Source organism: Hippopotamus amphibius, chromosome 2 (assembly GCF_030028045.1).
Source record: "Hippopotamus amphibius kiboko isolate mHipAmp2 chromosome 2, mHipAmp2.hap2, whole genome shotgun sequence".
Lineage (NCBI taxonomy): Eukaryota > Metazoa > Chordata > Mammalia > Artiodactyla > Hippopotamidae > Hippopotamus > Hippopotamus amphibius.
The window spans coordinates 194,211,779-194,232,523 of NC_080187.1; the positions used below are offsets into that span (position 1 = coordinate 194,211,779).

Below are 20,745 nucleotides of genomic sequence, written 5' to 3' on the forward strand. Positions count from 1 at the left end.
CCACAACTATTGAGCCCATGTGCTGCAACTACTGAAGCCCACGCGCCTAGGGCCCGTGCTCCGCAACAAGAGAAGCCACAGCAATGAGGAACAAGAGCACCACAACAGAGTAGCCCCCACTCATCACAACTAAAAGAAAGCCCGTGCACAGCCAATTAAATAAATAAATAAATAAATCCTATCTTAACATTTTTAAAAAAAATTGCAATTACAGGAAAGCAATTGCCATTGTATATTGATGTTGTAACTTTCGACCTTGCTATAATCACTTATTAGTTCCAGAACATCTTTTAAATAATTCTTTGGAATTTTCTACATAGACAATTATGTCATCTATGAACAAAGACTTTTATTTCTTCCTTCCCAATCTGTATATACCTTCTCTCCCCTTCTAGTCTGCATTAACTAGAACTTCCAGTATGAAGTTGAATAGGAACAGTGAGAAAAGATATCTTCGCCTTGTTTCTGATCTTAGGGGGAAAGCATCTTGTTTCTCACCATTAAGTATGTCAGCTGTAGTTTTTATATATCTTCTTTATCATACTGAGGATGGTCCCCTCTCAGTTTTCTGGGAGCCTTCTATCATGAATGACTGTTGCATTTTGTCAAACGCCTTTTCTGTATCTATTGATATAATCAAATAACTTTTTTCCTCTTTAACCTGTTGATGTGATGGATTATATTAATTGATATTTTTGAATGTCAAACCAGCCTCGCACATCTGGAATAAACCCCACTTGCTAGTAATGTAAGATTCTTTTTATACATTGCTGGACTCAATCTATTAATATGTGTTGAAGACTTTTGCATCTATTTTCATGAGAGATATTGACCTGTAATTTTTCTTTCTTTTAATATCTTTGTCTGGTATTGGTATTAGGGTAATACTGGCCTCATAGAATGAGATAGGAAGCGTTCCTTCTGCTTCTATTTTCTGGAAGAGATTATAGAGAATTGGTATCATTTCTTCCTTAAATTTTTGGTAGAATTCACCAGTGAAACCATCTCGGCCATAATAATAAGGATTATAGCCAAAATAAATGGAGACTAGAAAAACAATAGAGAAAATCAACAAAACCAAAGGTTGGTTCTTTGAAAAGATCAACAAAATTGACAAACTTTAGCTAGACTGACCAAGAAGAAAAGAGAGAGATGTATATACTAAAATTAGAAATGAAGGAGGGGCCATCTCTACTGATATTACAAAAATAAAAAGGATAGTAAAGAAATATTATGAACAACTGTTTGCCAACAAACTAAGTAACTTAGATGAAATGGATAAATTCCTAGAAAGGCATAAGCTAACAAAACTAACTCAAGAAGAAATACATAATCTGAATTCAAGCAAAAAGATTGAATTAGTAATTTTAAAATTTCTAACAAAGAAAAGCCAAGGCCCAGATGGTTTCACTGGTAAATTCTACCAAACATCTAAAGAATTTAAAGAATTAATACCAATCCTTCACAAATGCTTCCCAAAAGTAGAAGAGGAAGCAACACTTCCTAACTCATTCTATAAAGCTAGTATTATTACTCTGATACCAAAACTAGTCAAAGCATCAAAAGATAAGAAAACTACTAACCAATATTTCCTATGAATATGGACACAAAAATTTTTCAACAAAATACTAGCAAACCAAATCTAACGATATATAAAGAGGATTATACACCATGACCAAGCAGGATTGATCTCAGGAATGAACAGATAATTTAAGAACTGAAAATAAATGCAATACACCGTATTAATAGAATAAATGAAAAAACCCACATGATCATCAGACATGGAAAAAGTCTCTGATGCAATCCAATGCCCTTTCATAATAAAAGCATTGAACAAAGTAGGAATAAACAAGAACTTCTTCAAACTGATGAAGAGTGTTTACCAAAGGATACCATCAAGAAATAAGAAAAAAGAACAACCCACAGATTGGGAGAAAATATGTGCAAAAAATATGTCTGATAAGGAATTTATACTCAGAACATATAAAAAAGTTTATAGATCAATAATAAAAAGACAACCCAATTAAAAAGTAGGCAAAAGATTTGAATAGACAGTTCTCCAAAGAAAATATAAAAATGACCAATAAACACATGAAAAAAATGTTCAACATCATTATGCATTGAAGGAATGCATATCAAAATCACAATGGCATGCCACTTCACACCAATTGGGATGGCTATAATAATAATTTTTTAAAAGACACATTAAGAAGTGTTGGCGAAGATATGGAAAAGTTGGGAGGCTTACACATTATTGCTAAAAATATAAATAGTGCAGCTACTTTGGAAAACAGTTTGACAGCTCCTCAAAATGCTAAATGTAAAGTTACCATGTGACCTACCAATTCTACTCCTAGATATATAATTCTACTCAGATATATACCCAAGAGAAATGAAAACATATGTCTATACAAAAACCTGTGCACAAATGTGCATAGCAGCATTATTCATAATATCCAATATGTGGAAACAACCTACATGTCCATCAATTGAAAAATAAAGAGAGGGACTTTCCTGGTGGTGCAGTGGTTAAGAATCCACCTGCCAATGCAGGGAACACGGGTTCAAGCCCTGGTCTGGGAAGATCCCACATGCCATGGAGCAACTAAGCTCGTGCACCACAACTACTGAGCCTGCTCTCTGGAGCTTGAGAGCCACAACTATTGAGCCCACGTGCTGCAACTACTGAAGCCCATGCACCTTAAGCCCATGGTCCATGACAAGAGAAGCCACATCAATGAGAAGCCCATGCACCACAATGAAGAGTAGCCCTGCTCGCCATAACTAGAGAAAGCCCATGCACAGCAATGAAGACCCAAGGCAGCCAATAAATAAATAAATAAATTTATTTAAAAAAAGAGAGAAATTGTGATATATCCATACAGTGGAATATTGGCCAAAAAAAAGGAATAAAGTACTGCTACATGTTACAACACGGATGAACCCTGAAAACATTATGCTAAGTGAAAGAAGGCAGTCACAAAAGACCACGTGTTTGTATGATTCCATTTACATGAGATATCCAGAATAAGCAAATCCAAAGAAGACAGAAAATAGATTAGTATTTGTCAGGGCCTGGGAGTGTAGCAGGAAGAGGGAGTGATTGCTAACATGTAATATGGGGCTTCCTTTTTGGATTTTGAAAATATTCTGAAGTTAGATTGGGTGACAGCTACATAACTCTGTGAATAAAAACCACTGAATTATACACTTTAAAAGGGTAAACTTATGGTATGTGAAATATATTGCAGGGAAGCTGTATTTTAAACATACAGAGATTATTCATCCACAAAAAAGAATGAAATCTTGCCATTTGCAACAACAGGGACAGACCTTGAGAGCATTACGCTAAGTGAAATAAGTCAGACGAGAAAGACAAATACTGTATGATCTCATGTGTGGAATTTAGAACAAAAACAACAACAAAAACCAAGTTCTTAGATACAGAGAACAGAGCAGTGGTTGCCAGTGGCAAGGAGTGGGGAGTGGGTAAAATGGGTGTAGAGAGTCAAAAGATACAAACCTCCAGTTATAAAATAAATCAGTCATGGAGATGTAACACATAGCATGTGACTATAGTTAAAAATACTGTATTGCATATTTGAAAGTTGCTAAGAGAGTAGATCTTAAAAAGTTCTCATCACAAGGAAAGGGGTCAAAAGGTACCAAAAAAAAAAATTGCAGGAAGAATGGTTTAATAAAGCTCCATTACTCAGCTTCAACCATTATCAACTCATGACCTATCTTGTTTTATCAGTACCCCCACACTGCCACCCTACCACTACTCTCATGCTGGATTATTTGAAAAGCAAATCTCAGATATTATTTCTTCTGTAAATATTCAGTATTTTTTCAGTAACATCCAGTAGTATATTTCCAAAAGACAAGGACTCTTTTTAAAAAATAACATGATACCATAATCACATCCAAACAATTTAAAAATAATACCCTAATATTATCAGATATTCTGTGTTCACATTCCCCCCAGTTGTCTCATAAATGTGATTTTTAAACAGCTGCTTTGTTCAAATCAAGATCAACACATTGCATTTGGTCATTTGTCTCTTCTATTTCTACGTATCTATGAGGGTGAGTCAAAAATTATCTGCCCTCTGGTTATATTAAAACTTCTGTTGACCACCCTGTCTTATCAGCACTTTCCATTCAAGGCTACCCTGTCACTGCTGTGCAGGTGTGAATGTGTTACATCGGTTCATTTGTAACTAAGGTGCAAGCAAAAATGGATGCCCCGCTTGTGATTTGCATGAAAGAAGAACAGTGTACAATGATTTGTTTTTTGTGGTCTGAGGTGTACCTGGTGCCGTTATTTATAGAAGACTTTGTGTGCAGTATGGAGAAAGTGTTTTGTCTCAAAGAAGTGTGTATGAATGGATAGACAAGTTCAAGGAAGGTCACACAAGTGTTAGCCATCAAGAAGGAGCCGGATTCACTTCTGATGAAGAAGTGAAGACAGCGGTGCTTCCGTGGCTCGCAGCTCAGCCTAAAACATTTTTTAATGAGGGAATACGAAAGCTTGTTGACAGATGGACAAAGTGTATTGAAAAGCAAGGATATTATGTCAAAAAGTGATGTATTTGTCTTTTCTGAAAGTTAATTAAAATAAATTCTACAGCCAGAGTGCAGATAATTTTTGACTCACCCTCGTATAAGCTTTCCTTCTTTTATTTTTCTTGCAATTTATTTATTGAAGAACTGGGTTGTCATGTAGGGTTTCCCACATTCTGGATTTTGCTGATTGCACCACTGTGGTGTTATTTAATATGATCACTATTATATAGTGATTCACTTTTAGATGCTTGTTGTTATTTTGTTATTTATTACACTATAAATAATTCATAGTTCATCAAGATAGTCACCACTCCTTTAGCGATTAGGCACCATATCCTTTATAGCATACTTAACACAAATTACCTCATTTCACCTTCATAACAATCCCATGTGGTAAGTATTATTATCCCCAGCCTATAGATGAAGAATATGAGGCTTAGAAAGGTTAAAGAAACTTGGCCACAGTCAAGCAAGCAGTAAATACATGGGTTCGACCCAGGTCTGTCTAGATTGGAAACCATAATTTAACAATAGGTAAAATGCATACTTCTATCCATTACACAAAAATATCCCTATCTTTTGCCTTGGGTTGTGGTTGTTGTTTGTTTTTATCAACTCCGAAATAATAGTCCATCAGTCCATCCAAGGAACTTACTTTCACATTTCATCTGCAACAAGGATTCTTTCAGCTTCAAGTAACAGAAAACTCCATCTCAAAAGGGCTCAACAATAAGAATATTTATTATCTCATATAACAAGAAATCCAGAAGTAGGGCAGCACCAGGGCTGATTGATTTACTGACTCAACAACAACATCACAGACCCAAGTTCACTCTATCTCTTTACTCTGCCATCATCAGTGTGTTGGCTTTGTCCTAAGGCTGGATCCCCTGATGGTTCTAAGATGGCTATTCTAGTTTCAGGTAACACAACCAGATGCAACAACATCCCATGGAGATGGTGGCATGTTACCCTGTATGTCTCTATTCAAAAGCAAGAAAACCTTTCCTAGAAGGCCTTCAGCAGACCCCTCCTCAGTTCTCACTGACCAGAACTGGGTCACATGCCCACCCCTGATCCCTCAGTGGCCAGTCAAGACAACCGTATTCCCCTTGCCCATGATAGTTTGGTATGGGATGGTAATAGGTTCATGTCCCCTAATGAGTGAACACCTGAACAAGCTTCTCTAAAGAAGAAGGAAGAGGGAGGAATGGATGTTGAGTAGGCAAGCAACAGTATCTACTACATGTTCCTAATGATGTATGCTACATACTCCGTTGAGAATTTACTCTTGATGTCTCAGCCTCCTCATTGCATGAAGAAGGGGCTAGACAAAATGATCTGTAAGGTCCCTTCCAGCTCTAGGAGTTGTGTTTCAGTTTTACTTTTTCATATAAATGGGACTGGAACTGTTGGACAGCTCTTGTATCTCTGCTTTGACTGCCAACTTGACTGTATCTCTGCTTTTATGCCTGCTTCCTTTCACAATCTTCCTCTGAAGCAGTGCTCCATGCATTTCATCACATGCAGACATTTTCCTTGTGGGGAACCACAAGGAAGCCAATGAGAAAGATAGTACACCATCAGGTATCTTTGCTATGTCAAACCTTTGCTACCCTTTCTTCCAATCTGAATAAAATTGCTTTATTATTTTCAGCTTATGCCTACCATCAGTTTTCTCAGGGGAAGCTACTAGCTTGATCTATAAGCAGTCCTATTCTTATTTAACAGAAAGCTATAATTTGCGACAAATGTACAATATAAAAAAAGTCAAAGACATCCAGTCTGTTACACAGCATATTTGGAATAACAAATGTACAGCAAAACTTGGGAATGTGATTTAAATTGATTTGGCCACACCTTCATTTCATTTCACTCCTTCCCACTCAGATTAGTCATTCTGGTGAGGAGGCCAAAGCTGTAGTCTGTTACTACAGTATCAACAGTGGAAACAATACTGGTATCTCAATCATTGTCATCCTTATAGTTCCAAGAGCCTTTGAGAATTAGCTTTACTTTCTGATTCAGCCCTCTTGCTGGGGAAGGTATGGCCCTGTTTTGAAAGGTACAAAGGAAGAAGAGTGCTGAGAATGCCTCTTTGGGGAAGGCCAGGGCAGAAGGAGAGAAGATAGGCTCAATGACCAGCTGGGTGATGTTGAATAACTCATATCACCTCTCTGTGCCTCTTAGAACTCTAACTGAAGAAAATCCTCACTCTGCATCTCACAGAGTTGTTGCAAAAATCAAAACAGGAACATGGATAGGAAAGTACTTCCACAAATGCAAAGTGATGCTATTATTTTCAAACATGAAATTTTCTCTGCAGCACTATTTTTTGGTTTTTTTGGTCACATGATTACTGCACAGGTCATGCCAGATTATGACACTGTTTCACCTCCATTCACCCTTTGCCTATTTTAGAGATTACTCCAGCAATGCTGCCTCCATCTCTTTGGTTCATTTTCCTTCCACCACATCTGGAAGACGCAAATCCTACCATAATGTGACCACATTGTGAAATACTGCACTGAAAAATCCGCAGCAAGGGTTCAAAAAGGGGAGATATTACATCTGATTAGAAAACGCTTCTGGAAGGTAATCCTATCATGCCATATGTTTTCCTACTTTCAATCTTTGTCCAATGTCACCCCACCCCACTTCATACTTCACAGACCAGACAATATTTTCTCTATCTTTTGTAGCTCCAAAGAACGTGGCGTAGAGGACACATCACAGTGCATATTCCGGATGAAGTGAGCCGGCTAAATGGCTGACAATAGCAAACTCTGTGGGTTTTAAAGTTTTTTTATCCAGACCAACAAGGCCTGCTATCTTTAGCATAGCATTATACGTAGGGCTTTCAAGTCCGGAAGTGTGCCCGGGTCTCCCTTGTAACTCCCGAGGAAGGAATGTTTATTAAGTATGTGTAAAGTGCCAGACACAGGTGCTTTCCCATACGCACCTAAAATGCGTCTAGTCCTCACAACATGTCTTCAAGCTTTAAGCCTACTTTACAGATGAGGATGCTAAGGCTCAGAGAGGCTAAGTTAGCCAGCCTCTCCTCTAGCGAAGCCACTGCGTGTGCGTGGGCTCTCGAACATTTTCAGCCACAAACTTTAGATCAGCCTCGCTACACCTCACCTCCCTACCCCGAGGCATGTACCCCAGCTACTCCTCCTTCCCACGCCCTGCCCTAGGTCGGCGTAAAGCCAGTAAAACCTAGGGCAGGCCTGGGCTGTCTCCGAGCCGGTTGTTAACAAGGCTTCCACGTAAAGATGCTCACTCACCCAGCTGCTCCTCACAAGCTTGGAGAGCCTTTGCCAACCACCCTGTCCATAGCCCCGAGCTTCTCAAAAGAGCCCGCACAGCTTGGTCCCAAGGCTGAGGTCCTCCTCGTCTGCACAGCGGTCACGGGGTCGGGATGCAGATTTCGGGAGAACACCTGCAGGGGAGGAGTGGGGAAGCCCGGGGTGACAGCCGGGGGCAAGGGGTCCCGCCTCCGCGCGGCTGCCGAGCGCCGCCCCGAACTACGCTTCCCAGCCTGCCCCGCTGCAGCCGCGCGCCCCGGCGCCGCGCCCGGCCGGGAGCCGCCTGTGGATCGCCGCGCTCGCCCGGGCCACGGCGCCGCCCTGCTCGCCTGCCCGGCTACCTCGGGGCAGACGGACTGACGGCCCTCACCGCCGGCTCCAGGATGAGCGCACGGACGGGTGAGCGCGCCGGGGGTGGGTGGGGGCCCCCCCCGGGCGAGGCGCCGTCCGCAGCCCCGGGCCCGCAGCGTGGGGCGGCCGCGCCCTCCCTACCCGCCGGAGGATGCTCCGCGGCGTCGGCGCTCGGCCGGGCGGGCGCGCGGGGCCGGGGCCGCCTCCGGCCTCCTCGGCTCGGCGAGCGGCGCGGAGGAGAGCGCGGCGGAGGGCGGCGCGGGCGGCAGGCGTCGGGCGGCTGTGGGTCCCACGCCCTGCGCTGCGGCTCCGCAGTCTCTGCAGCCTCCGAGCCGCCGCAGTGAGGGCGCGGTCTCTGTCCTCCCTGAGCTGCGGGGCCGGGTGTTTCCACGCTGGGCTTTGTTCCTCACTTTCTGCTCTCATGTTAACGTTTGACGGGCTCCTGGAGCCTAATGCCTGTCACTGCAGCGTTAGAGCAGGCGGCGGGGAAGGGTGCACTCCGGCTGGAGCTGTCACCCGCAGGGCGGTTCAGTCTCCGAGAAAGCAGCGTTCCGAGAGCGGCCTGATGCAGGTCCTCGAGACTCATTTTTTTTCTGGTTAAAGGGAGCATGTGCTCCTTTGAGCCTTCTTAAATTTTCCCTGTTGACCTGCAGAAATGAAAATTGCTTTTAAACAATAATAATAGCTCCTAATGGGAATTTTTACTTAAAGTATTCAAAGATAGGAAGGTGATGCAGGCAAAATGCAAATTAGCAATGAAGGAGGCTGCGAATGCTGCGGGCTTCCTCTTGCCTATTAAACATCTGAATCACCAGGTCCTTGGGAAGGGAATAAAAAGAACAACGGGGCAGGTATTTATAAAACCCATTTCCAGCTCTACCATTTAGGAGCTGAGGGACTCTGGGCAAGTCCCTGTAAAACGGGGCGTTCGGGTTACATGATTTCTAACCCGCTGTTCTTCCAGGACTCTCATATCAGGGAACTGAGGAGACGAGGATGCTTGTGTTCAACACCATTACAAAAAGCCTGATTGTGAGAGAACACGCAGCTTTGCCTAGTGAGGAGAAAAGATTTTTCAGGATTTAGGCAACCTGATTTTTAAAAAAATAAAACTGATTTCCTCTATCTACATTCCGCAGTCTAACCCAATAAATATGCATTACAGCTGTTTTATTTTTTGTAAATTACTATAAATTGGTAGAGAACAACATGCTGTGGATTTTCCGTGTTTGTTTGCTTTTAATTTTCTGAAGGTGAAGCGTTGGGATCAGCAGGTAAAGGAAGAAGCAAATGGCTCCCCGGTGCTGGGCAGGAGCGGTCAGGTGTGGTCAGCAAGGAGGAGGGGAGGAAACCACAGCAAAAAGCAACCAGAGGGGAAAAAAAAAATACAGATAACACACACACACACAAAAAAAAGTAACCAGAGAGTACAGACACAGAGGATAGAGAGGATGGGTACTGAGGGGTCATTGTTTGAATAATAAATACACAATTGAAGGAATGAGAGAACCAGAAAACCAGTGCTGTGCAACCCTAATGTAACTGATAGGGCTAGGATTCATCCACCGGGACAAAACCTATGAGCAAAAGGTTGTTGGGGAACAAGATTTTCACATTATTTCAAAGTATCTTACCACAGATTACCTAGGAAAAATGTGTCCTTACAATGGAGAGAGGAGGAAGTCATCACGTTAGCTGAATGATCAAGCTTACCAACACCTATCATAAGGCTTTTGTTGGGATGCAATGAGGTCATAACTTCACCTGTGTACTGTTCCTGCCAAAAAGACAGTGGGGATGGGATATTGTAGATTAAGATATTCTGGAGATAACTAATCAGGATGTGTGAACTTTGGATCCTAGATCAAAAAAAAAAAAAGCTATAAACGATGAGTTGGGGACAATTGGAGAGATTTGAATATGGACTGCATATCAGATAATATTATGGAATTAGTTTTCATTTTCTTAGGTGCAGTGGTGGTACTGTGGTCATGCAGGACACTGTCTTTTTCTTTTGAGATGTGGGTATTGGAGGCAAAGTGTCATCTGCAACTTTCAGCTGGTTTGGGGTGGGGGTGGGGAGTAGAAGGGTTGGGAAGAAAGCTTGAGGACGCAGCAAAATGATGACAGCTGGTGTTTATTGCACTATTCTTTTACCTTTTCTGTAGATTTGAACTTTTTAAATAAAAAATTGAGGCGATCAATAAAACAGATAAGTAAACAAAGGAAAGGATTGTAGGGGACAGTGTGGTTAGTGACAGACAGCTGCAGTGAATGCAGAAAACTCACGGTGAGTCTGTGGCTTCTAGTTCCCAAGATTTAAATCCTGTTGGAGGTGTGAGTCGGGTCAGGGGAGGTTCTCTTTTTTCAGTTCGTCTTGGCTACTATCAATCATTTATTCTTAAGACACCTCATCCCCTAACTCCCTTAAAGTATTAATAATTCCCAAACCTTAGAAATTCTAGCCCTACCCAAGAACCATTCTGAAAGTGCTATCCCTTTCCTCTCTGAATTCAAGATCTGCACCCAAGTAGAAGGAAGTTCTAGGTGCTGGTTCTTTTTATTGCGAGTTAGGGGAGTGTTGGGGAAAGAAGAGATCTGGCTTTTTGACAGAATTTGAAGGATTTCCTCTTGTTCCCTTTATTTGTGAATCACATACAGCCAAATGTTTTCCTTATAAATTATAAATGACTCAAAGAAGTTCATAGAAGGCAGATGCAGAAGAGACCTATTACCAGGCCAAGAAAACAGAACCAATTCTTAAGATATAATACTTAATTTTATACAGAACCTTTTGCTGCAAGGGTGTTTTTCCTGTACCTGAAATTTACATATACATATGCTTTTATGTTTTGCCCCCCTGTTTTGGCATCAAGGCTGCCCCATCTCTTTCATGTGTGTCACCAGTATTCCTGGGTTTCCCTGGTGACAGCTGAGTAGAGTAGGAATGAGAAAGTCAGCTCTAGGACTGTGGGTAATAGGAGCTCATGAAACGAAGTGCAAGGCCAGCTGTGCCAAGCCAGGACATGAGGAGTAAGAAGCAAATCTGAGGCACCAGCCCAATGAAAGGACCAGGAGGCCTCTTGTCGGAGCAGTGAGAGGGGTCTTGGGTCTAGGGAGCTGGGCTGCTGTTCAGCCAGTATATGCAGGGTCATCCATCCCTGTCGTTCACAGCCGACAACCATTCTGATATGACAATGCCCATTTCATACCAGTTGTTAAATATTTCACATATCATCTTGATAAGCAGTCATGAGTCAAGGTGCACATGGTACCTGTAAGTCATAACAAAGCCTTGATCAAAACCTAACTGGGATAAGCCTCACCATCATACCCCCAAAGATGCTGATGCAATCCAGCTGGGGTGGGGGCCTAGCCCAGGCAGTGTCAAGAGTTCCCACAGGCAATCCTAACATGCAGCCACCTCTGAGAAGCCCTGCCAATGGAGGGAAGCGTATTGGGAATAAAGTGGCTCATAATGAAAAAAAACCTAACTGGGATACAGATGCCAGAGAAGGAGAGAGGATAGGTGGGTTAAAGACTCATCAGCAGGCAGAAGCCAGCTTTTGTCAAAGAACCCATAGTGCCAGTCAGGAAGTGAGAGCGCATAACTTCCCAAAGCCAAGATGAAGGGACATGGCTAGAACCAATAGGTGGTGGAAAATTAAAGAGACTCAGACTCCCAAGTGGAAGGCATGGAGGTAGACAGAAGTCAAGAAAGAGAAATTCCTCAGAAGACAGAGAATAGGGCCAGACAAAGGGGTAGGACAGCAGCAGGGAGTAGGACCTGCCAAGATAATTAGAAACCAGGTGGCAGTCTAGGTAGACAGTGAGACTTTCTGCCCCCTCGAGCCCTTCGGCCCCAGCCAGGAAGCTTCTTGGCAACTTCCTGCCCAGGTGGAAACCTATCTCATGCTTTGGCCAGCCTACGCACGGCAGCTTGCTACACCTGGCAGTGCTGACCCAGGGCTCTTATAGGGTGCTGCCTCTCCACATTCAGCAGATCCTGACAAGGATAACAGAGGGAGCAAATAGCCCAAATAGAAGATTACGCCCAAGGACAGAAGAGAAATGGCTTTGACTGAGGGCTTGCATGTGCTAGCTCCTGTGCCTGGCATGCACGTCATCACATTAGGCATTTCCTCCACCCTCTGAGATAAGTGCTACTTTTTGCCTGTTTTACAGAGGAAGGGACAGAGGCTTGGAGAGGTTGTCACTTGCACATGGATCTGTAACCATCAGATTAAGGGCGGGTTGACTCCAAGGCCCATGCTTTTTGTCTTCTGTGCTCTTCTGAATCTGGAGGGGGTAGTTCCTGGTAAGCACATTATTTTAAGAGGAGACTGTTTTCAAGCACAGTGTGAGTTATGGCAACTTTCATGTTGTAAGATAGGGAAGTTAAGAACAAAGGGTCTCATTCTGGTAAGATCTGTTCCTCATTCCCCATTTAGCTTGCCCCTTCCAATTGCCTTCTCATATTTTTTGCCTGAAATTCCTCCTTATCGCACCCCATTCTCTGTCCTGCATCTCCTGCAGATGTTTCCCAGGATATGGCAGCAGCCAATTGGTTATTTAAACAAAGAAACAGACTTGAATGGGCCATCTTCAAATAGCTAGATTCCAAACCACAGGCTCTGTGTTTTGTACACATCTTTGTATTTTCCTGCAGCTAGAAAGGAATTAAATATACAGGATCAATTCCTGTTTTGTTAAAGGATATATTGATAAGCTGATTTTTTTCTAATTTACTAGTCTTAGAAAATGTAGATTTGGCTCTTGTGCAAACTGGCTCACTAATTGTTTAAAGATTATTATAAAATATTGAAGCTATATAATAAAGAATAATAACTTCTCACTTTCTGACTACCCTGCTTAGGACTAAATCATCGTCAGTGCGGTGGAAGCCCGAGTCCTCCTTCCAATCAAATCCCTCTCCCCTACCTATGTGGTGTCTTTGTGGTGTCTGTCCTTTCCGTGTGTAGTCCTTTATAGCTTTCCCAGGTATGTATGTACTCCAAAGCAATTTTTGGCACTGTTTTACCCATTTAAAAAACTCTTCACTAGGTTTTACAAGTATTTTTTCTTTCACTTTTGTAAAAATTGGTCTTTGGTTTGGATCAGGTTTAATAAATAGAACTGCTTGTTTTGGCTTTGGTTCTAAGTCTGTGCGGAGTCAGGGCCAAAGGCTGGGCACTTCGTGCTGTATCTGATTTCCCTCTTTCATACCACAGTTATACAAATAAGGTAGTGGAAAGAGAAGCAAAGAAAGCCACATTCCTTGTTTTCCTTCTCTGGGCTCGTATCTTTGGTAACAGGAAGAGTTATCAGAGGGCCCAAGTCATCCTTCCTTCCACTCAGGTCCTTGCTCCTATTTTCCATTTTCTAACCGGCTTGGTGTACATGCCCGCCTGCACTCCTGGAAGCTCTCTTTGGCATTTGCTTCACTCCAGCGTGCACATTAGTCTCTTGTTGCGTGTTGAGAGCTTTCCATGGGGCAGACACTCTCCTGGAGGTGAGGCAGCAGCAGTGCTTTGGAAACTTTCCACTGCGGCATCACTAACAGGAGGAGAGGACAAATATGAACGCTTGGGGGACTGGGTAGGGGCTAAAGCAGGCTAGCCATGAGCTAGAAATCTGTGATTTGACTTTGAAAACTATATTTGTTATTAAAAATAAAACCAGCTTTCCCCCACATCTTTAAGTCAAAGTTGTGCTCCAGGAGGATACACTATTTTTTTTTTCTCCTCTGGCTTTAAGACCCCCCCCCCCATGCATTGGCACAACATGTGCAGTTTGTTTTAACGGGTACTGTTACATAGTACTAACATGTTATTGTAACTACTTAATTAATGTCTCTTTTACTGGTAAATGTAAGCTCAGTGAGGGAACAAGATATCATCTGTTTTGTTCACTACTCTTGCCCCAGCAGTGGGAAAGGTGGGCTTTCAGTAGATATTTGTGGAATGAATATGGAAGAAACCCAGGAATATAAAGAATTATGACATCATCCCTGTCCTCTAGGAGTTGGTGGTATAGTTGGAGAGAGAACTATTTATGTAGCATACATAAAAAGCGAGAGAGAGAAATGAACACTCAACTGGTGACATAGGCAACGAGGATTTAGGAAGCAGCAACTTCTGTGCGCTTAGGTGGCCTCCGAAAGCTCCATGACAGGGAGTGGGGGCTGTGGATGTGGTGAATGATGTCTGGACCAATGGGTCACGTCACCTCTCTAAGCTCATTTCCTCCGTTTGACATTTGCTGCACAATTTTGTCAGATGCCGACTCTGGGTCAAGACCTGTGCTGAGAGCCAGGATTATAACAATGACTAAAACTGATACAGTCCCCACCCTTACAGAGCTTAGCAAGGAAGACAGAGATAAAACAAGCAATTGTAATAACGTCAAGGAGAGCTCTGATCAAGGAGTGTGCCATGAGGTGGGGAGTGACTCAGACCTGCATGGGGGTCCAAACAAGGCCTGTCTGAGGAATTGAAGCTTACATTGAAATTGGAAGATGAGTTGGCTAGCAGTCAGCCAGAGGAAGAGGGGTTAAGAGTGCTCTGAGCAGAGGAAACAGCGTAAGGCATGATCCAGGAGTTGGAAGTGGTCCAGGAGGCTGGAGCCAGGAGTAGATGGGGAGTGCAGGGCAGGATGAGGCTGATGAGGATGACCGAGGTCAGGCTGTGAATTTGAACCTTATCCTCAAGGCAAAGGGAAGCCACTGGAGGATTTTAAGTACCTAGGGCAGAGTTATTTAAAAATATCACTTTGGCCATTTGTATGGAAAATGGATCAAAATGGACTAAGGCCGGATGTGGCAGTGCAGACAAGTGAAGTAGGTGGATTCTCAACATGTTTCGGTATGGACTAGATTTGGTGATTGATGGGTGGGGAGGAGACAAGGAAGAGAAGATGTCAAGGAGGGCTCTGTGGTTTCTTGGCCAAATTGGAAATTCCAGAGGAGAAGCTATTTAGAAGGAGAGATGATGGGAGTGCTTCTGACATTTGCGATGCCTGATTCAGTGAAGTAGAGATGTTGGTTTGGCAGTGGAAATATATGGATTTAGCCCTCAAGGAACAAAGTCTAGATCAAAGATATGGATTTGGGGGTCTTGAGGATATGGATTATAATCGAAACTGGAGGGGATGAGTTTCCCCAGGGAGAGTGTATAGTGTCAGAAAAGAAATGCTAAGACAGGATCTTTTTTTTTTTTAAGAACTTTTATTGAGATACAGTTAACATACATAAACTGCATATATTTAGAGTGTACAATTTGGTATCCCAATCTCCCAGTTCATTCCCCCCCAACCCTCCCCGCTTTCCCCACTTGGTGTCCATATGTTTGTTCTCTAGATCTGTGTCTCTATTTCTGCCTTGCAAACTGGTTGATTTGTACCATTTTTCTATATTCTGCATATATGTGTTAATACACAATATTTGTTTTTCTCTTTCTAAGACAGGATCTTGTAACATGCCAGTATTTAAGGTAGAGGAAGAAGAATTGCCAAAAGAGACCAAGAAAGAGTGATCAGAGAAATAGGAGAGAAACCATCTATGTTGCTGGACTGGATGATCTTTAAGGCCTCACTCAGCCCTGACATTCTGTGGTCTTGCAGAGCTGGAATCTGAGCCAGGTCTCAGAGCAGAACACATAGATCAACCATGAGAATAAAGAAGGGCATTCCAAGTAATACTACTATATCAGCCAAGGTCCCAACAAGAAACAGAGGACACACTCAAACTGAATAATTTGAGGGAATTTTAATAAAGAGGCTATTTACAAAGTGGTAGGGAGGGTTTGAAGAATCCAACAAGGCAGAAATCTGGCACTAGCCACACAGGGACCCTTCACCACCCCCAGGCCTGAAGTCAGCAAGGGCGTAGGGGCAGCTGTGTAGAGAGGCTTCCTGGGAGGCAGTGTGGCCTTCTGGACCAACCTCCCTCTCTGCCAGCCCTCCAGTTTCCTGCTAGTGCCTCCTGTTGGCCAAACAGAAGCCAGAGAGCAAGGGAGCCTCGATGCCATCTAAATACATCTTCCTAGGGTACAGAGCAGGGTGGGGAATGAATTGGGAGAGGAAGGCAAATGAGATATGCAGAACAATTATCTTCGAAAATGGAAGTCAACGAATAAGAGAGTATATTGATTTTCTGTTGCGGCTGTCCCAAATGCAAGGGCCTAAAACAACACAAATTTGTTATCACACAGTTTTGGAGGTTGGAAGTCCAAAGCAGATTTCAGGGCTAAAATCAGTGTGTCAGTGGGGCTGCATTCCTTTCTGAAGGCTCTGGGGAGAATTCACTTCCAGGCCTTTTCCAGCTTGTGGAGAATGCATACATTTCTTGGCTCTCGGCTGCTTCCTCCATCTTCAAAGCCAGCAGTTGCATCACTCTGTCCCTCTGCTTCTGTCATCACATCTCTTCTCTGGCTCTTCTGCCTTTCTCTTCCGTCTTTTAGGAGCCCTTGTGATTACATTGGGCCCACCCAGATAATCCAGGATAGTCTCCCTAGTTTAAGATCTTTGCTTTAATCACACTCAGTCCCTTTTGCCATGTAAGTAACATATTCCCAGGTTCTGGGGATTAGCATTGGACATCTTTAGGGGGCCATTATTCTGCTGACCACAGAGAGCGAATAAGCAATTTTGGCAAGATTGGAGAGCTCCCTCGGAAAGTAATGAAGACAGAAGACAGAAAGTGCAGATCAAAGCCAAATAATGGGAATTTGGGATGCTAGACTGTCTGAATTTCATTCTCTGGACAAGAGGGAGCCATTGTAAGTCCTTAACCAGGGAAGTGGCTTGTTAGCAGTGTGAAGAAAAATGATCTAACCGTGGTGCTCTGGGTGGCTGAGAGGGAAGAATAGCATCCTTTCAAGATGCAATGAGAGTACTCCAGTTCAGAAGGAACGAAGATCTAAAACAAGAGTGACAAGAAGGGGTGGTGTGAAAAGTATCGTGCGATAAGAATCTATAGGTGGTGGTAACCAACGAGACAGGGAAAGAAGGAAAAGAAAATCAGGTGGTCTGAGTTCTGGAAGTGACGGACTGGTAGATGAATCGTATGATCCAGACAACCAGGAGAGCAAGGCTGTTTCAGGGGAGGATAAGAAGTTGAGGTATCGTTGTAGGATCCTGGAATAGAACTACAAATAGAATCTTATCAACTCTAAGATACTATCTGTCATAAAATGCACCAATATTCTACACACCACTGAGAAGAAAAATGCTGCCAATTAAAATGTGACCCTTCTTGGGAATTCTCTGGCAGTCCAGTGGTTCGGACTTGGCGTTTTCGCTGCCAGGACCCGGGTTCAGTCTCTGGTCAGGGGGCTAGGATCCTGCCTGCAAGCTGCACAGCGTGGCCCTCCCCCCACCCCCCAGCCCCGCCAAAAAAAAGGGACCCTTCTTAAAAATATAATTTTCTACTTTATTGAAGAGCTGTTTTAGACTTACACATAGATTTTTTTGAAATGACATTCAATAAATTGCATATATTTAAAGTGATACAATTTGATGAGTTTTAACATAGGCCTGCACCTGTGAAGCCATCACCACAGTCAAACCGCCCAAAATTTCCTCATGCCCCTTCATAATCCTCTTCCCCTCCCTACCTCTCACCCATTCCTAAGCAACTACTGCTTTTCTTGCTATCCTATAGATCAGTTTACATTTTCTAGAATTTTAGACAAATGGAATCACGCCGTATATGTTCTGTTGGTCTGGCTTCTTTCATTCAGTGTAATTGTCTTGAGGTTCATCCATGTCATTATGTGTATCCATAGTTCATTACTCTTTATTCCTGAGTAGATTTCATTATGTGGATATACCACAACTTGTTATCCACTCACCTACTAATGATCATTCAGGTCGTTTTCAGTTTGGGCTATTACAAATAAAGCTGCTATGAATACACATAGATTTTTAACAATAATATATCGCCTCCACGCATATATAAAAAGAGAAGACGAAAATGAATTGCTTAATATTCTTAAAGCTTCTTCATGTTCAGCCAGCCAACTTTTTGAGTCAATTTTTGACTCATATTCATCGGTGTCTGGTCTTTTCCACACAGTATCTCCTCTGTGCCATCAAGAGTGGTAATTTTTTTAAAAAATCTGTAAAAGAACTAAAAGCCTTTGATGCTGGCTCTGAAACCTACTGTGTAAATTATGTTGGGTTTTGAAAGTCTATTCCACTATTTTAAAAAGTCTCTGGGATATTTTCCAAATTCTTGATACTGCTTTTGCTAGTTTCGAAGCTGGTGATTTTGGTATTTATGCATACATAGACGTTGACAAGTATGACATCTTGACCACTGCTGGGTTGACAATAATTGTAGGACCGTCAGTTGTAGGACACACAATTTCTGAGTGTTAAATGTGGGAAACTGTGCATTGGATAGGGTAGCTCAACCAGTTCATTTGATGGCTAAGAGCCTGGCAGGTTGAGATCCTTATCCAGACTCACACAATAAATTAGTGGTAGTTTGGACCAGAACAAAGTGTATATGACCCAGCTGGTTTCTTTGACTTTAGTGGGTAGGGTTTTTTTGTTTGTGTTGTTTTGGTCTGGTTTTTTACTGGAATACTGCAATTGAAGCTTAAAAGGAGGTGGGCTGATGGAAAGGAAAGGGAGTTATATTGTATATGGAAAAGATTCCAGAATAAAAAGTCCCACACTGGAACATGGTGAGCAGTTGAAGTAAGGAGAGAGGAACAACATTCCAATAGCTCTTAAGTGGCCTGCCTACAACCAGTCTCTCTCCATGACAACCCATTTGTCATTCTTACCATTTGAATTACCTTATTGAAAACAGGTCTTCTCAGATCAGTTCCTCTGCTTGAAAAATTTGTAGTGACTCCCCATCTCCAACAGAATAGAGCCCAGGTTCTTTGGCCAGACATACAGGGAAGGTCCTTCACAGATGTGCTCTCCTCATCTTTAGTTGTTTCCTCTCCTCTCCCTCCTCTTCCCCTCTAGCCAAACCAGCCATTCACCAAGCATCATGTACTTTCTTATCTTTGTGCCTTGCTTCATGCTGTTGCCTTTTCCTGGAAGGGCCCTTCCCTGCCCATGTCCACCTTAGGATCTCTTCCTTCAAGGCTCAAACACAAATTCTTTCACATTTTCCACTCAGCACCCCCCGATTCCAATGATTGTTTCCTCAGGTGTTTTAAACCTACTGTGTCTGTGACTTCTGTAATAACACTTGTCTGCTGAAAAAGAAATGCACAACCGAAAAGTTGAGAATTGTGTTTTATTCAGTGGACGTTCTGAGGACTCAAGCCTGGGAAGCAGTCTCTCAGATAGCTGAGAGAGGTATGACAGGAGTCGGGATATATATAGGGGTTTTTGCTACAAAAACCGGGGAGTCAGAACATCAAAAGATGACTATTCATTAAAGAAAACCAGACGTCTCAGGTTAATGAACTTCGCGCTTTTCTTTGTAAGAGAAGATGCAAAAGTCTAGACTCACTGAAATCATTCCTTTGATAGGCACCTTAACTATCTAGAGCCAGCATCCTGTTCTTTCCCATCCTGAGCTCCCTCCGGGTGCATCACTGGGGATGGCTGCAGTGGCTGAGGGCTGCACCATCCTTTGTTTGCTGATACGACAGGCAGCGTTCTTAGTCCACACGCTTATCAAGTGGTATTATCCTGTATATATGTCTCACTGTGATCTCCTTGGGGGCAGGGGTCATATCTTGTCTATCTGTGTATTCCTGTTTTTAGAACCCTGCCTGGCAAATAGTAGGTTTACAGCAAGTATTCATTGCCTTGAAAGATCTGCTTGATATTAATACGGCCTAAGGAGAAACAATCAGTTAAGCACATTGCTATTTCCTGAATGCAGTATTATCTTTCTAGGGAAGATCTATAAAATCCCCTGCTAGAAAGAAGGGATGGAGGGAAATTTTCGTTTTGAGTGGACGTTTAGGGGGAAAGTGGTATACAAAGAGGAGGATGAAAAAAGAATGGACTGGCGTATAAAGAATTAGGGAGGACGGCTTAAGAAACAAAAAGGAAGTGGGACTAGAAAGAGAATGGGAGATGGAAGAAAGAAGAAAAAAGGGGAGAAGAGTGGAGAGAGTAGCCAGGGTTTTAGACTCTCACTAAGCTTAATTGCAGGGGCGTTTCAGGACAATGCTTTCTCACGTGGACGGTCCAAACTCTCTTTCCTGAATGAACCCCATTTTGTATTCTTCACTGCACTCTCCCTCTGAAAAGACACAAGCCCGCTCCTTACAACTGCCTTACAGTTAGTGCGTTGTTCTTCCTTGTTCCCTGTGGAAAGCAGGAGGAGGCAGAGGAGTCGGTGGGAAGGCACTCACTGCACGGGGACTCGGGGGCCTGGCACATCCCAGCTCGGGGGCCTCCAGCAAGGCACGCAGCCCCTCCCACCTCAGAGTCTTCTTCTGTAAGATGGGGTATCCGTATCTGTGCAGGCTTCCTTTGCAGGTCCCTGTAGGGATCTAAACAAGTGAGGTGATATATATGAAAATACTTTGTAAGC

General features: G+C 42.9%; 2 protein-coding genes across 5 annotated transcripts in view; one reads left to right on the forward strand and one right to left on the reverse strand.

The window, feature by feature from the left end:
* The window catches only part of LYSMD2 (LysM domain containing 2), a 29,774-nt gene extending 21,642 nt beyond the window's left edge, over positions 1-8,132 (reverse strand). The window contains exon 1 of the mRNA XM_057722193.1: positions 7,857-8,132. The gene's annotated coding sequence lies outside the window, so the exon portion shown is untranslated. The remainder of the gene's footprint in view (positions 1-7,856) is intronic.
* The window catches only part of TMOD2 (tropomodulin 2), a 46,074-nt gene continuing 33,446 nt past the window's right edge, over positions 8,118-20,745 (forward strand). For 2 of the 4 annotated variants that reach the window (XM_057722191.1, XM_057722192.1), the window contains exon 1: positions 8,118-8,276. The gene's annotated coding sequence lies outside the window, so the exon portion shown is untranslated. The remainder of the gene's footprint in view (positions 8,277-20,745) is intronic. The other 2 variants (XM_057722190.1, XR_009051369.1) reach the window with 2 other exon arrangements.